We start from the raw sequence: 17275 nt of genomic DNA, 5'->3' as shown, positions 1-17275 counted from the left end.
CCTACGGATCGACCCACAATCAGTGCCCAATTTCCCGCATATCAAAACCAGGTCCGGTTTGCGCAGCTTTTTCCAGTCCATGTCTGCTCCCAAGCGACGGCTAGTCTCTACGTGGTCAGAGAAGATTCCCAGGCAATCTCTGGAGCCACGTTACATTACCTCAGTTTACAAATTTCCAAAGTTGTACAACCTGGCAAAACTCAAAAGAGACAAGACCGTGCACTTACCCATACCGGAGCCAGGACGCCGCGCAGACCATCCCACAGCTGCCAACCAGTTGATGTGATCGGGGATCGGGACCAGGGTCTTCACCGCATTAGGACGAAGCAGCCAGACTACGGAGGGAAGCCTTCGGGAGGAATAGCAAAGCTGGAAGGTTTATTTTACATTTTGTACAGTAGCAAGGAGACCAAAGTCAGAAAATGGGGGAGGATCATCTGCCACACCGCAGAATGCTGCTTAAATGCAGTTCAGATTCCCCAGGTACCCAGGTAGGGAATCTGATCTCGGGTTGAGCGTCCAATGGGCTGCTAGCGTCTTCTTTGGCTCCGCCCTCCCCACGTGACGGCGCACACCGCACAGACACACACATACACGGGCAAGGAGGAACTTGGCGTCTCTGAGTCGCGAACTGTTTTCCCAGGCCCAAAGGTCGTTTGCTGCTGAGTGACGATCCTGATCGATGGGGACGCGAGCGCTGACCGCTCACACCGGTGACCTCTTCAGTTCGGTGGAAGGGACAAATCAGCCGTGTCGCCCCTCGGCTTTGTCTGCTGCCCACGGCGCACGCGGGTAATGAGTTAGCGGCGCCGCCGCCCCGCCGTCGTCGCCACTGGGTCTCGTCGGTCAGTCCACGGGCAGTCCAGGAGAAGCACCGCGCTCAGCCTTCCCGGCGAAGGGATTAGACGTCTTTGTGTACGCCGACGCCGTCGCCAGTAGCTGCCCCACGCAGTGTCTCTTTTGTCTCCCCCGGACAGCAGCGCTTTCCGTCGCAGTAGCCTGATGACGCCGGTCTGGCTCGCCTGTTTCCGCTGCCAGTCCCCAGGAACGCAGTCCGGCACCAGAGCCGCATTCAGCATCGCCGGCGAAGGGGATTAGAGCCTTTGTCCACGCAAACGCCGAGCCAGAAGCCGCCTCCAGGCCAGCTTTTCCTTGCGTCTTCTCCGAGAAACAGCAGCGCTTTTGGACGCATACCTGATGACGCCTGACTGTCTCGCCGTTCTCCGCTGGCTGGGCTTCCTATCATTACAGCGCGCGTGACTGACACGTTTAAAGTGCGTGTACTGCACATCGCGGGCGCCCTCTAAGCATTCGGCAACATCTTCCAACGCGTATTCGTCTATCATTTGATTTAAAACCTCAGTACTTCTGTCCCTGAAGGCACGGGTGCTACTTTTATCGCGAGTCACCCATGAAAACAAATAGTCACCCATGAAAACTATTTGTTTGTCGGAAAGAAGACACTGCTGCAGGTTCTCAAAAAACGTTGCCCTGTCTTCCACTACGTTTGGCGCATAAATGCATAACACACGCCACTCAACGTTGCAGTACAAAAAATCGCATACCACGTAGCGGCCCGATTGACAAGAATAATACGCCTGTATTTCGAGTCCCGGCAACTTTTTCACAAACACAACACACCCAGCAGAGTTGCCAATCGCATGACTCACAATTACATAATACCTCGACGTGAATCGTTGCACCATGCCTCCAGTCTCCACCTCCCCGCCACAGGCCCGTCGTGCCAAGGCCACTGTGTCGATGGCCAACTGAATGGTGAACGAAGCACAGGGGATGAGAATAGCCTCACCACAGCTGTATACATAGTGTTTCCTTAGTTGTTCCTTGAGATTTTTGAAGGTATTCCATGGGAGCACACGTTTAGATGAATCAGCGAAGATACACCTGTAGACCTCTACGAAGAGGGCCCTCATCATGTTATCTCTATAAGTCAGAAGCAGCGTCTGTTGCTGAAAGCAAAAAAGGAGGAGCGAGCCTGCCAGGAGTCGAACCTGGAGTCTTCTGATCCGTAGTCAGACGCGTTATCCATTGCGCCACAGGCCCGTCGTGCCAAGGTAACTGTGTCGATGGTCAACTGAATGGTGAACGAAGCACAGGGATTGAGAAAAGCCTCACCACAGCTGTATACATAACAGTGGTCTTTAGTTGTTCCTTGAGATTTTTGAAGGTATTCCATGGGAGCACACGTTTAGATGAATCAGCGAAGATACACCTGTAGACCTCTACGAAGAGGGCCCTCATCATGTTATCTCTATAAGTCAGAAGCAGCGTCTGTTGCTGAAAGCAAAAAAGGAGGAGCGAGCCTGCCAGGAGTCGAACCTGGAGTCTTCTGATCCGTAGTCAGACGCGTTATCCATTGCGCCACAGGCCCGTCGTGCCAAGGTAACTGTGTCGATGGTCAACTGAATGGTGAACGAAGCACAGGGATTGAGAAAAGCCTCACCACAGCTGTATACATAACAGTGGTCTTTAGTTGTTCCTTGAGATTTTTGAAGGTATTCCATGGGAGCACACGTTTAGATGAATCAGCGAAGATGCACCTGTAGACTTCTACGAAGAGGGCCCTCATCATGTTATCTCTATAAGTCAGAAGCCGCGTCTGTTGCGGAAAGCAAAAAAGGAGGAGCGAGCCTGCCAGGAGTCGAACCTGGAATCTTCTGATCCGTAGTCAGACGCGTTATCCATTGCGCCACAGGCCCGTTTTTTTCTTTTTTCTTTATTTCCGGATACTTACACAGTATAAAATCGTGCACGGAAAAATTAAGCGAACTCACAGCCAAAAGTTCACGTGGAAATGATAGTAATAAGGAAGCTGTCATCCTTAGGTGGGATGACGTTGTCGTTTTAAAATTCTCTCAAATGGATCAAGGGCTCTAATCTTGGCAGCCATTCTGGAACTGTACACTTCAATTTGTGCATTTCAACAAAGGCATGCATACTTTCACGAAAGTAGAGCCTTGCAGGGCGAGCATCGGGGTCTAGTAAATGATACCCAGCCATCCGGGACCACCAGAGGCTGTGCAGACCGATTAACATGACGGTATCAAAAGGTATGCCGTCTTCGTTATCTGTTGATAGGAACCTGATGCTATGTGTATCTAACGGTAAGTCTTTTTAAGGGTTCTTTGCAGCACGTCCCAAAAATAAACCCCCTCCCAACAGTGTAGAAAAACATGATCTATTGTCTCAGGCTGTCTGCATGTTAAACAAAGCGACCCCCATGGCAGAAAAAAACCCCTGTCTTCAAGAAATGTTTTTACCGACAACGTTCCAGTATGCAGCTTAAAGAAAAACGTTTTTACTCCTGGGGAAACTGGCATCCTTTTGGCCCGCTTCAATACATCTTGACCCGGATAGCCGTTGTACAAGGCTCTGTACACAGGAACGGAGAAAAAGTCATCGCACACATCCTTATACAATTTTTTCCTATTGACTGAACACAAATATTGAATCGAAAAACGAGTTGTCAAAATTCTGACGCTGTTTACGACTTCTCTTAAAAAACCAAAAAGGCGCCCTGGCATACTTTCTGTGGCAACAACAAAATTTGGCAACCCCCGCACGAGCCTTACTTGGCAAACAGTGCGCAGAAATGGATCATTTACGTCGCGAAAGAAAATGAATCTGTTTACGAGCTGTCGGGCGAATAAGTGTGCTAGCCCAAGACCCCCGTCTTTGACACGCCGAAACAAGTTATCTCGTCTACACCGTTCCCAATTCGACGCCCAAACCAAAGCGGCAAATACCCGATGCAGCCTCTGAATGTTTAACCTGGAACAGTGAAGCGTTTGCATTACATACCACAACTTGGCAACAAAAAACAGATTACACACCGTTGCGCGTGCAAAGATAGACAGCGGCACACCGCTCCATTTGTCAGCCTTCTCACGGATTTCTTGGGCTTGATCGCGCCAAAATGGCTCACTGTCTTCGTAGCATTCTAGAGGCACACCCAAGTTCTTAACCGGTGTTGTGGCCCAAGTCACGTTGGCAAACGTGTAAGGCGTCGATGGCCACTCTCCGTGCCAAAACCGTAGACACTTTCCCCAATTCACCGGACTTCCAGTGGTCGTGCTGAAATCTTTACGGCTTCGACTGCCGCGCTAACGCTCTCTCTGTTCGTACAGAAGACGGCTACGTCATCAGCATACGCCAAAAGTTTGACCTCCGTCCTGTGGACTTGGAAGCCCTGTACAGATTCATTCTCAAGGATTGACAAGCACAAAGTTTCAATATAAATGCAGAACAGAAGCGGGCTGAGGGGGCAACCCTGACGCACCGAACGTCGCACGTTCACGGGTGCACCAAGTTCCTTGTTGACAATTAATCTTGTAGTGCAGTTTCGGTACGCCAAGGCTACGCCCTCGCTGATAACAGAACCCACATTAATGTAATCTAGAACTGCAAACAGGGCATCATGTGAAACACAATCAAACGCTTCTTCAAGGTCGAGTTGCAGAACCGCAACGCTACCGCATGTTACATCACAACACTCCAGTACGCATCTCGCCTTATGTATAGCAATGGTCCTTCCCTTGATCCCGCAAGTCTGGTGAGGCCCAACAATCTCCTTAATAACGGTCTGTAATCTGGCTGCTAGTACTTTCATTAGTATCTTGTAATCAACATTTGTTAGCGCTATTGGCCTGTATGACGTCACCAATCTCAATTTCTCAGTTTGTTCTGTTTTAGGGATTAGTACACTATGTGACGACGCAAAAGAAGGCGGCAACAAGTTAAGATCGTAGCCTTCGTTAAATACTGCAGCTAGCAATGGGGACAACACTTTTTTAAATGCTTTATAAAAAGCCGCGCTCAAGCCATCAGGCCCTGGCGACTTCCCTGAATTTAGATTATCAATGGCACGCTCAACTTCATGTTCGCAAATTGGTAGCTCCAACCTTTCTGTTGTGTCAGCATCTAGTCGTGGCAATGAAGAAAGAAACACGCGCTTAAACCTGTCCATGTTCATGTCGCGAAATGCAAACAGTTGCTGATAGTATTCGTAAAACGCACGTGCAATGCCGTCTTTATCTGTCACGAGGTTGCCGTTCCACTCTATTTCTTCTATGTCGTTTCGACGAGCATGCGCTTTCTCGAGACCGAGAGCCCGTTTAGTGGGCGTCTCGCCTGCTGCGCATCTTTCGGCCCTGGCGCGAACGAGCGCTCCTCGATATCGATCTTCATCTAATAACTCAATTTTCTTTTTCAGTTTTCTGATATCGTCATTATAGACCCCTGGCTCTTTGAACTCGTGCGCTATTAACTGATTTAGTGTCGCCCTTAAACAAGCTTCTTCTCGCTTTTCGTCATGTCGAATACAACTGCCTCTTTCTATAGCTTTCATCTTAATTTCTTGTTTGCACCATTCCCACTGCTCTCCAATGGTGGTGCAAGGCCCTTGTTCTATCTCTTTAAGCTTCCCTGCAATTATTTCAACTAAAGCTTCATCTTCTAAGAGTTTGGAGTTTAGCTTCCACAGTCCCCACACAATTTTTTTCCTTCGGTTTCTAGGGCCGATGGTACATTTCACAAGACAGTGATCCGAAAAAGACACTGGCATAACGACATAATTTTGGCATTTCGGAATAGCATCCAACGATAAATAAATACGGTCAAGCCGGGCTTGACTAGAACCTTGGAAATGCGTGTATTTCACGCTGCGCGCTCCCTCCAAACACTCCGCTACATCATCTAGAGCAAATTCGCCAACTAGCTGCGACAAAACATCCGTGCTTGCGTCTCTAAAGGCGCGGCTACTTGTCTTATCTCGAGCACTTAAGGCACAATTGAAATCGCCCATAACGACGAGTTGTCGCCCACTATTTAGATATCGCTGGATGCTCACGAACAAATTTAACCTTTCATCAGCCGCATTCGGTGCATAAACACAAAGAACGCGCCATTCGCTGTTATGAAAAACGAAGTCACAAACAATAAAGCGACCTTGCATACATGGAATCACTTCTTGCACTGTCAGTCCTGGCAACTTCTTAACGAACAGAAGGCACCCGGCCGATGTGCCAACCGCGTGACTAACAGCCACATCGTACCTCGACGTGAAACGCTGCACCATGCTCCCCGTGTCCTCTTCCCCTTCTATTTTGGTTTCCTGAACCGCCAACACGTCCACGTCCTGGTCCGTTAAAATACGGTATACTTGACTTTGCTTTCTTTTCGATGCAAACCCACGGACGTTAAGCGTTGCTACGCTCAGTGACTACGCTCAGTATCGGCATTTTTACTGCATTACTGACGTGCTCAGTGCTGCGTCACTGCGCATGTGCTTGGGTGATCAGAGAATTAAGTTCATCTGTTTTGTTTTGTATTTTCTATGTTAAAACAGAAAAAATAAACTTCTCTTTCTACGCTCAGTGACTGTTGCATCGCCATTTTCGTACTTTAGAAGGACGCTGGGAGCATGGTGCTTACCTTTCGCGCCTAGCACGTTGCTAGACGCTTCCAGAAGTCCCGCCGCCATCATAATTATCGGGCTGGACGTGCTGCGAGAGCGGCTTTTCGGCTGCCCTCCGGCCCGTCGCGACGTTAGGTTGCGGTCTGAAGGAAGGTCGTCGTCCCTGCACAGTTTTCGCTGGTGGTTCCTCGGCGTTGCCAGGGGGCTGCTTATCCGCTCCGTCACTGGAGTCGGCGTGCGGGTGCTTCGGCGCACTGCCAGCGCTCGTTGACCGGCCGCCATTTTCCGCATTCGTGTTCTCAGCCGCCGATGTTTCCGGAGCACTTGTCCCTTGAAGGGGCGCTTCCTCGCTCACAGGCGCCTCCGAAACAACGGATGACAGTGCCTGTGTCTTGTTCACGCCCTCGCCCGCCTCCTTTTCCGTGGTCGTCGGAGTTGTCACGGTGGGGGCTACCGCAGAGCTTTCCACACCATCGGTCCCTTTTGCTGCCTCCTCAGCCTCGACGACGTCCATAATGTCTTCGGTGTCTCCTCTCTGAGCGCTGGCACAGTTGCGGCAGCGTATGTGCGGACACACCCATCTTCCGAATGTCCGAAACGTCGGCAGCGTGAGCAGCGAGGTACCTTGTACTCACGTCGGACATGTCCGCTGACCTGACAATGCAGGCACTGCATGGGCCGCCCAGGCACGACCACAAGGGCCAGCTCACCGGCGACTCGTATCTGGTGGGCGAGGTCGTCCGCCTTCATTCCAGGCTTCAGCTTGAGCAGAACTATCCTTGTGGTGGAGCCCTTTTCTTTGACACCTTGCACACGCCAACGCTCACGGGTTACCTCTGTGACGTTTCCGAAGGCCGCAAACGCAGTCCGGATATCTTCGTCGGCGACGCCATGCAGCATCCAGTGTAGCCGCAGTTTCAGCACCTGGTCCTCGGGGTCGAATATAAGACACCGGCGTCCTTTAACTGTAAGCTCCTTGAAAGCCGCCAATCGCTTTGTTGCTTCAGCGCTGTTGAGAGTCACCGCCCAAACATGGTTGATTTGTTACGCCCCCAACGCCACTACGTCGGGGAGCGCACCCGCTTGGGCGAGGGCGTCACGAAAATCTTCGACCTTGTAAGGCCGCGCTCGCACGTCGCCGTGCAAAAACACGGTGTTGAGAACAACACGTCCTGTTGGCAGGTTCGGCAAAATAATCTCGTAATCCTTATCGGCTTCCATGTCGGACCTGTTTCCGCGGCCAGCAAGGGCCGCTATCGCCGCTCCACCGGAGCTCATGATTCTGCGACCGTTCACTGGCGTGGCCGGAAACAGAATGCGCGCCACAGGCCCGTCGTGCCAAGGCCACTGTGTCGATGGTCAACTGAATGGTGAACGAAGCACAGGGGATGAGAATAGCCTCACCACAGCTGTATACATAATAGTGTTTGTGTTGTTTGTACGTGAGGGAATACGTGCTCTACGTACGCGTTCGTTAGTTTCGTTCCCAAAGAAGGAACTCCGGTAAAACTTAACAACTGGTTTAATTGGCCGAATGGTAAAATAAGAAAACTTTACAGAACGATTGGAAGCACGATCTGTTCGTTCAGCGTCTCACAAAGCACTGTCCTTCGATGCCGGGCCGAGTCCACCTTTCTCCCTCTTCTGCCGCCGCTCCAGCCGCTCCCGCCTCTCCGACCTTGGACAGTCAAAGAGTTCCCGGAAAGCCTACCGCCCGGTTCAGGGACGGTCGCGGGGGAACGGTCAGGGGAGCCCCTTTCGGGCGCCTGCCGCCTGGTCGGCTCGCGCGCACACACTCACACACGCACAGACAGGCGCGCACACACATGACAGGCGCCGCATTTTGTCCCGCCTTTTCGTCTCCGACACACTCCCCCCCGAAATGACGAAGTCATCTGCTAGCCGGAAAGTTCCAGAGGGTACAGCCTGCTGGTTTTGAATGCTTTTCAACTCTCCGTGAAAGCCCTTCCTTTGCTCGTTGCGGATCCAAAATATTTCAGCCTGATCCAGTTCTTCGGCGGTAAGAGCTCCGACTTCGACGTTGCGTCGTCTCACCCTTGAGACGAATCGAAGCACCCAAGCTGTGACTCTGATCAGTCTGGTGAAGGAGCTGTAGCGCTGAATCTCCATTAAAGCAGGGGAAGGCACGTGAAATGACATTTCCTCGAGAGTGAGTTCTTTCAGAGGGGCCGCCATCGATTTGCTCAATACTACAGTTGAAGTTAGGCCGTCTTCTGAGGCGATGCTAAGGTATGCGACCGCCCCGTAAGCCGCGAGACTGGCGTCTGCAAGGATGCGTATATCCCTTTTTTTTTTGGCTGTCCGTGGACGTCCGCTCCATAGTACCGCGGCACCTGTATCTCAGGAGGGTGTTTCAATTCACCGTACCATGCAATCCACTTTTCGGCTATATCTCTTGGTAGGGGATCAACCCAATCCACGTTTTGTCGCTACAGGTTCTGAAAAAATCTTGGCCCGAACGATAAAGGGTGACAGCCATCCCAGCAGGTCATAAATCTGTGCCGTAGTTTGGAGCATGGATCGTTTGGTGTCTGGTTTAGCAGTGCTGTCTGCAACACACGGCGCAAAGGTCAGGCGATCTGAAATGGGGTCCCATGTCAGCCCTAATACCTTGAGTACATCAGACATAAATCCCAGGGGCTTGGTTTCGTTAGAGTCTTGCCCAAATAGCTGGCGCAGCCTCTCGTTAGTCGATGACCATTTGTGCAGCTTCATCGAGGCGGCGTGGAAGATTGCGTTGGCTTCGGTGTATAGCTTCACGGCCTCCCCTTCGTCGTCTGCACCAGTTATCTGGTCATCTGCATAAAGGCCTCGATGCAGCTGCTTCGCGGTGTTAGGAAAATCTGCTGTTTCTCTATCAATTACTGAAGTTCGCAGTGCCACGGTATGGAGGCAGTTTGTCTGCTCGGCACCGCCCTCAATAGGCCCTTGAATGGTCCATCCAGCTGATGTTTCCACCGCCCTCAGTCGTTTCCCCAGTTTCACGGATCTGCCTGTCGTTAGGTCCCATACATGGTCAGACCCGATGAGCAGCTCAACATTTCTCGAACCGTCGTCAATTGAGAAGTCCGCTGCTTCGTACCCAAGGGACCTTAATTTCTGAAGCACATTTCCCGGTGGCAAGGGAATGAGTTGGTCACAAATTACTTCTGTTTCCAGCACTTTGAGTTCGCGTTCGCATCCCCGCTTTGTCTTCAGCGTTACTCTTACTCTTCGGAACTCGCGTTCCTCTTGGTGGCCTCCGAACACACCGACGGTCAACCTTTCATGCCCGAGAAGCGTGCATCCTAGTGTCCGCGAGGTGTCAGCGGTGATGTAAGAGCGCTGACTGCCTCCGTCAAAGAGAACTCGCACCTGAGCGCTGGAAGCCACTGCACAACGGAGTCGCGGTCTGCAGCAAAACGGTTCTTTTGTGAGTGGAGCTGTCTCCCGCGGCTGTCGCTTCGAGGCTGATTTGTGCACTCGTCACTGTTCGGCTCGCTTCGGGTGGCCTGTTACTAGAGTATGTCGGGTCGCACATCGTGCTGGCATGCTTCTTGCGGCATTTGTTGCACTGCACGTTTACGCGGCATGCTCGTGACTGGTGCCCAGTTTTCGTGCATCTGAAGCAACGGCCGGACGAACCCAGCAGTCGTTTCTTCTCGAGAAGAGTTTTTGAGGCGTTACAGTTCTGCGTTTGGTGTTCATTGGAGTCACAGAAGAAGCAGGTTAGCGGTGTTGCACTCTGATGCAGCATCTCTGCGGATTGGACATGCTGGTCATGCGTTTTTCCATGCGGCTTGTGACCCTCCTTCATGCCTTCTCTAGGTCGTTGTTCCAGGTCCATGCCTTGCAATGCAGCCAAGTTCTCTCTACTTTCCACCTCTACTCTCAAAAAGGAGAGTAGCTTAGAGAATGAGGAGACGGTACCTTTTTCGTTGTCGTCGGTAGGGTGTGACGAAGTTTCGGAGACGGAGCCTCGTTGCTTGCTGGCAAGGCTGTCGGCGTCGACAACGCACCTTCGGCTGAAGTCCAGTAAGATGTCCCGGGGCATTGCTCGCTGTACAATCGGAAGCAGCATTGAACTGTAGGAGTCCAACTTCCGTCAGAGCGTTTCGAGGCCTCTGATGTGCGCCGCCAGGGTATCGTAGAGACGGCGAAGGCCACGGACATCTTCCGAAGAACCCACCGGCTTCAAATCAATCAGCTTCTTCAGATGTTCTTGAACAATTAGTTCCTCGTTGCCGAACCGTTTCCTCAGGAGTTGGATGGCGTCGTTGTAACATCTTGACGTTGATGGAAGGCCCGCCAGTGCAGCTGCTGCATCGCCTGTAACTGATGCTCGCAGGTAATGAAACCTGTCTGTGTCAGTCAACTCTTCATTTTTGTCCACTAGCTGCTGGAACACTTCCCAAAAGGTTTGCCAGTCCGAGCGCCGTCCAGTGAATTTGATTAATTCAATCTGAGGCAGCTTCACTCTCGTCTTAACTGACGTGGTCGTTAGGATGGCTGGCGTGGCCGTTTGGATGGTAATGCCACTGTCCAACGAATCCACGGCAGTCTGCGTTGTTGGTGAACCACTCTCCATTCGAAGTTGCAATACAGCAAGGCAGGATATAACACGGTCTTGATACTCGTACACTTGCTGGTATTCGTTTTCAGCATCTTCTTCGGGTACTAATGGTTCAACTTCCTCGTTGACATGTTCTAGCTGTTGCTGCAGCTTGCTGAGCCGAGCGTGAAACGATACAGATTCTGTACCTGTGAGGGACGCTTGGCTCTCCTCCGTTTTGTTGATGAGCTTCGTAATTTGAGAGCGCAATGCTCCTCGTTTCTTTAAAAGGCGCTCCAAGATGCACCTGTAGACTTTTACGAAGAGGGCCCTCATCATGTTATCTCTATAAGTCAGAAGCAGCGTCTGTTGCGGAAAGCAAAAAAGGAGGAGCGAGCCTGCCAGTAGTCGAACCTGGAATCTTCTGATCCGTAGTCAGACGCGTTATCCATTGCGCCACAGGCCCGTCGTGCCAAGGTCACTGTGTCGATGGTCGACTGAATGGTGAACGAAGCACAGGGGATGGGAATAGCCTCACCACAGCTGTATACATAATAGTGTTTCCTTAGTTGTTCCTTGAGATTTTTGAAGGTATTCCATGGGAGCACACGTTTAGATGAATCAGCGAAGATGCACCTGTAGACTTCTACGAAGAGGGCCCTCATCATGTTATCTCTATAAGTCAGAAGCGGCGTCTGTTGCGGAAAGCAAAAAAGGAGGAGCGAGCCTGCCAGGAGTTGAACCTGGAATCTTCTGATCCGTAGTCAGACGCGTTATCCATTGCGCCACAGGCCCGTCGTGCCGAGGCCACTGTGTCGATGGTCAACTGAATGGTGAACGAAGCACAGGGGATGAGAATAGCCTCACCACAGCTGTATACATAATAGTGTTTCCTTAGTTGTTCCTTGAGATTTTTCAAGGTATTCCATGGGAGCACAAGTTTAGATGAATCAGCGAAGATGAACCTGTAGACTTCTACAAAGAGGGCCCTCATCATGTTATCTCTATAAGTCAGAAGCAGCGTCTGTTGCGGAAAGCAAAAAAGGAGGAGCGAGCCTGCCAGGAGTCGAACCTGGAATCTTCTGATCCGTAGTCACACGCGTTATCTATTGCGCCACAGGCCCGTCGTGGCAAGGCCGCTGTGTCGATGGTCAACTAAATGATCAACGGAACACAGGGGCTGAGAATAGCCTCACCACAACTGTATACATAGTAGTGTTTCCTTATATGTTCCTTGAGGTTTTTGAAGGTACTTCATAGGGGCGCACGTTTAGATGAATCGGCGAACCTGCGTCTTTCGGGTCCGCAGCCGAGAACAATAAGCACTTAATAACGGCGGTGGCTTGTTCCGTTATAGCTCCGGCGCACCGTCTCATGTTTGACTCATCCGCGATAAGAACCTACGTACTCTTTCCATCCCTCTTAGGTTCAGGTGTCTGCTTTCTGTAATCACTGAGGCGAGTTTGTCATGTCCCTCTGCTGGCTCCGACAGTGACCTCATTCCTAAGATTTACATTGTTTCCTTACTATTTATAGCTTCCAGACTTCTTAGCTACCACTTGTCAATAGCTGTTCCTGTTCAAGCCTTCTGGACCTACCTTCTCTTCGCTGCCCACGCCCGTGCAGGTCCCATCCACGTGGCTCGCGATGAAATGTCCGCCAGTGTCGTTTTCGATGGCGTCGTCGTCCATTTTTTCCTCATTGGAGCAAGCTGTTCCCTACGTTTTCCATTTTCTGCCTTTTCTACCTCTAGCTCTTGTTTCAGGGCATCCACACTTGACGCTATTGCGGCGTTTTCTTCCTGAATTCTGTACAGGCGTGCACTCGATCAGTACGGAACATCTGCGGGTAAAATCAGCGCCTTCCGCCTTTCCTGAATCGAACCACGTTTCTTCTCAGTTTACAAACCGCTCACAGTGCCTACATCAAACCTTCCTTTACTTGACCACCTTATCAGCACTTGATTAACCAGATGTGCACAGGCTCAAGTACCGCGAACAAACACGTGTTCTGATAAATTCTATTTACCGCAAAAGCCGACCACCAGAAAAAGGCATAAGTAACTTTAGATCACGCAGTTGCCTTGTTTTTGATTTGAACGACACATGAATTAGCGCCGAAAATCCTATCTGACGGTTCGAGTACCCTGTACGCTAGAAGACTAAATATTTCTCCTTAACCTTACGTAACCTGACTAGCCTGCACCTAAATACACGTAACTATTAAGATTTTAAAGGAAAGAACTCATCTGTTTGACGCTGCCATGTCGTTCCCGCTATCGTGTGTCAGTTTGGTCCCGGTCGCCACGTGCAATCTTAAAAGCGGCGAACTTTGCGTCCGTCTTACGCTACCAATAGCATCAAGACTGGCAGAACCGAGACCCTCGTTAAGCTATTAAGCAGGCAAGGGTAGCTGAATGAGGAGCTCTTTAACAGTCGCAGAAACCAAAGAAACGACAGGAGAATGCCTCCTGTTTTTTAAGGCGAAAGCCTTCAATGCCTCATAGTTGTCGACAGAAGGTTGTCAGCAGAGGTGCAACGCTTTTTCTAGTCAGTCCAGAAAAAAAAAGAATCTTTGTGCATGATGGGGTTCGAACCACCATCCTTCCGTTCCGCAGCTGAGCGTTCTAATGGCTACGCTACTTCCTGCCAAGGCACATGTAGTTCTTCTTGTCTAGGACGCTGGAGAGTGTTTGCAGAAAGGCGTCGAATCAGACCGATGCCTCCCAAACGCCCTCCAGTGTCTCCAGCATTTAAGAGTCACAAACAATGATGTACTTAATTAACACCTTAACCACTCATCAGTGACAGAAGCAGCAACAACGCGCTAAAGGCTTTCGTCTCACCGCACTTTAGGTCAACAAAGTGCCCCCCGGAATTTTTTTAATTATTATATGGCTCATCAGCGACGAAACCCCGTGTAAAGGAAAAGTGTCGTCCCAAAACCCTGTGACCCGGCAACGAAATATAAAATTTCTTCCTGGGGTGCAGGGTATTGAACCCAGCACTTTCTGACTGCGGGGCTGGCACTCAAACCACAGACAATAATAAAACAGCGTACTTTCTTGGCGAACAAGGGTGTACCTAGTATATGCGCTGCCTTAAGACTACGCTAATGAGTTGGTGTGTCATTATAAAGGAAGGAACGAATAAAAAACGAGAAATTAAAAGCAAAAGAAAAAACAACAGTACTTTCGCATTCAAAGCACGTAAGTAGTCTTAAGTGCCCTCCGTAATTTTAATTTGTGTTGTTGAGCAATGAAAAATTAGAACAACGTTCTCGCGGGCTGGTTGTTTCATTGGCGAAAAAAAGTTAGCACTGCGCGAATGGGACACGACAAAAGAACGAGGAACAAAAACGACAACACAGGCGCAGACTTCCCACTGTTTATTTGAGACCAAAAAGCAAACGCTATATAAGGGATGCGCGGGTTCGATCCCGGCCGCGGCGGCTGAATTTCTTGAAGGCGAAATTCTAGAGGCCCGTGTGCTGTGCGATGTCAGTGCACGTTAAAGAATCCCAGGTGGTCGAAATTTCCGGAGCCCTTCACTACGGCGTCTCTCATAGCCTCAGTCGCTTTGGGACGTTAAACCCCAATAAACCAACCATAAACCAACCAACCTATATAAGGGAAAACCTAGGCGCATAACCATCACTGTCATTCACACAAGACCTGATTAAAATCCACATTGATCAAATTTTTCGTTGCAGAAGGGCCGATAAACCAGAAAGCACTCAGTCAACATATCCCCAGAAACTCCATGTCAAGAAAACGATTAAAAACTAGTAAGTAACCTAACAAACAACCTGAGTAAAGAGGGTGAAAATTACTCGAAGTGACAGCACAGGTGACCCAGCAGACAACAAGAGTAAAGAAAGGTATGAAACAGCGATAAAATCATGGTGTGGCATATGGAAAACCTGCATGAGAGCACGGAAACAACAAACAACAAGAATAAAGGCGAAAATGAAAACCAGGTAAAAGAATGGAGTGGGGTATAGAAAAACAACCATGACATGGAAGCCAACGAAGAACAATTGTAAAGGTGAGCATAAAACCAGAGAAATCTACATTTCTGGCCTTGAAGTACACCTTAGGAACAAAATTAGCGCACAAGTGATACAATTTAGATGGCCTTCAAAAACGAGATTTCACTCAGTGAGAGCGAATTAGACTGAGTGCTGACACATTTTTCACCATTTTTTTACGATGTGATAGGCTTCGACGACCTCACTTTCCGTCTTATCTCTTGACTTAAACAAAAAAGTAGTGTTGCGCAAAACTGGTGTGCAAGGCATTTTTTTCTTGCCCTTGCCCTTGTCTTCACAGTTCTTACAATGATGTGCCAGATGACCTCCCCTATTGTTCTTTACTACCAAGTTATGTTCGCGTGCCCGTTCATTGAAACATAGACCAGTCTGCCCGATGTAAGCTCTACCGCATATGAGGGGAATTTTGTACACAAGGCCTTAATTGCACTTTGTGAACTTGTTTTCCTGCTTCGTATAGCCCTGCGAACTGTTTCTCTTTTCTGTCGACATCAAAGGACAGACGCTACTCAGCTTAATCGGTGCCGAAAAAACTATCCTGACACCATATCGGTTCACCACTTTTTTGATGTGTGATACGCGGTGTATGTAAGGCATCACCTGCAGTGTCTTTTCCTTGTGCTTGTTTTTCCATACCCCATTCCATTCTTTTTCCTGGTTTTAATTTTCACCTTTATTCTTATTGTTTCCATTCTCTAATGGAGGTTTTTACTTATGTCACGCCATGATTTTATCGCGTTTTCATACCTTTTTTTTACTCTTGTTGTTTGTTGAGTCACCTGCATTGTCACCTCGACTTTTTTTCACTCTCTTTACTCAGGTTGTTTGTTCGGTTCCTTACTAGTTTTGAATCGTTTTCTTGACATCGAGTTTCTGGAGACATTCTGACTGAGTGCTCTCTTGTTTATCGGCACATCTTCAACGTAAAAATTTGATCAGTGTGATCTAGATTTCAATCTGGTCTTGTGCGAATGACAGTGATGGCTATGCGCCGAGGTTCATCCCTTATATAGCGTTTGCTTTTTGGCCTCGAATAAACAGTTGGAAGTCTGCGCCTGTGTTGTCGTTTTGGTTCCTCGTTCTCCTGTCGTGTCCCATTCGCGCAGTACTAGCCTTTTTTTCAGAAATTAGTAGTGTAATCATTTTCTGACTAAAGAAAATTGGCTACAAATCACCGTCAATTTGATCCGAAGCCACGACCTGCGTATCTCGCGTACGGTGCTCTACCTCCTACTATCTCCTACTTTATGGGGTATTTATGTTGCGTGTGACCTAAACGTTGCGAGCGTTCACCACCGTCAACCTCGTCCATAGCGGTAGGCAGCATCGAGCGTCCTGTATTACGGCCCACTTAAAGTAGAGCTCTGGAACTAAGAATTAATGTGAATAAAACTAAATAAATGTTATACAGGCTTGAAAAGGAACAATACGTTACGGTTACCAGCGCTGTATCTGTAGTGGTGAAGGATTATATGCTCTAAGCCAAGAATTGAACGTAGATCGGGATACCAAGAGTAAAATAGCAAGGATAACAAGAATAGGGCGCAGTGTATTAAACAGGTTCTTTCATCAACAGCAACTTACCAGTATCCCCCAGAAAGCAATATTCTAGCTGTATCTTGCCAGTACTCAACTATGGGCAGAAATCTGGCAGGCAACGGAAATGCTTGAAATTGAATTGAGGACAAACGCGCGTAAGGATAACCTAGATAAGGTAAGAAGCGAAGTGGACATGGAAGAGCACGTAGTGCGAGGAACAGGTAACCGATCGTCCCTTAGAGTAACTTAGTGGATTCCAAGAGAGCGCAAGCGTAGCAGGGTGGGGCAGAGAGTCAGGTGGGCGGATGAGGTTAGGAAGTTTGTGGGAATCAGTGACCGCGGTTGGCGCAGGACAGGGTTAAGCGGATATGAATGAGAGGGGCCTTTGTCCTGCAGGGGACTTAGTATCGATGATAATGATGGGAACATAGAGGCGGCACACTGGAAGCAGCAAGCGGCGAAGGTTTGGTGAAGTCGGAGCGTTTAGACGTATTTTATGGGCGCCATGGGCTGGCAAGGAACCCCGACCGGGACTTGACTCGTTGGCCGCGGTAACTTTGCGGCCCCGAAGGATCCAACGCGCGGCCCAGCCTCACCGGTGTTTTCGATGGTGCATCAGCGCCACAGCAAACAACTAGGGATGTGCGAAAATACATTTTCAAAGCTGAATAGAATCCGAAGACAAGCTAGCCCGGATA

General features: G+C 49.5%; 5 non-coding genes across 5 annotated transcripts; all 5 read right to left on the bottom strand.

The window, feature by feature from the left end:
* Window positions 1–1991: 1991 nt before the first annotated feature.
* On the bottom strand, window positions 1992–2064 carry TRNAR-ACG (transfer RNA arginine (anticodon ACG)). Its single transcript has one exon. It is a non-coding gene; the product is annotated as a tRNA-Arg (tRNA).
* Window positions 2065–2319: 255 nt separating this feature from the next.
* TRNAR-ACG (transfer RNA arginine (anticodon ACG)) lies at window positions 2320–2392 on the bottom strand. The gene has a single exon. It is a non-coding gene; the product is annotated as a tRNA-Arg (tRNA).
* A 255-nt stretch (window positions 2393–2647) lies between these two features.
* On the bottom strand, window positions 2648–2720 carry TRNAR-ACG (transfer RNA arginine (anticodon ACG)). Its single transcript has one exon. It is a non-coding gene; the product is annotated as a tRNA-Arg (tRNA).
* An 8661-nt stretch (window positions 2721–11381) lies between these two features.
* Window positions 11382–11454, bottom strand: TRNAR-ACG (transfer RNA arginine (anticodon ACG)). Its single transcript has one exon. It is a non-coding gene; the product is annotated as a tRNA-Arg (tRNA).
* Window positions 11455–11710: 256 nt separating this feature from the next.
* TRNAR-ACG (transfer RNA arginine (anticodon ACG)) lies at window positions 11711–11783 on the bottom strand. Its single transcript has one exon. It is a non-coding gene; the product is annotated as a tRNA-Arg (tRNA).
* Window positions 11784–17275: the final 5492 nt, after the last annotated feature.

The sequence above is a fragment of the Amblyomma mixtum genome, chromosome 3 (genome assembly GCF_055824585.1).
Source record: "Amblyomma mixtum isolate Tamu chromosome 3, ASM5582458v1, whole genome shotgun sequence".
NCBI classification, from domain to species: domain Eukaryota; kingdom Metazoa; phylum Arthropoda; class Arachnida; order Ixodida; family Ixodidae; genus Amblyomma; species Amblyomma mixtum.
The sequence above is the reverse complement of the archived record's forward strand: the minus strand, read 5'-3'. Positions and strand labels throughout refer to the sequence as shown.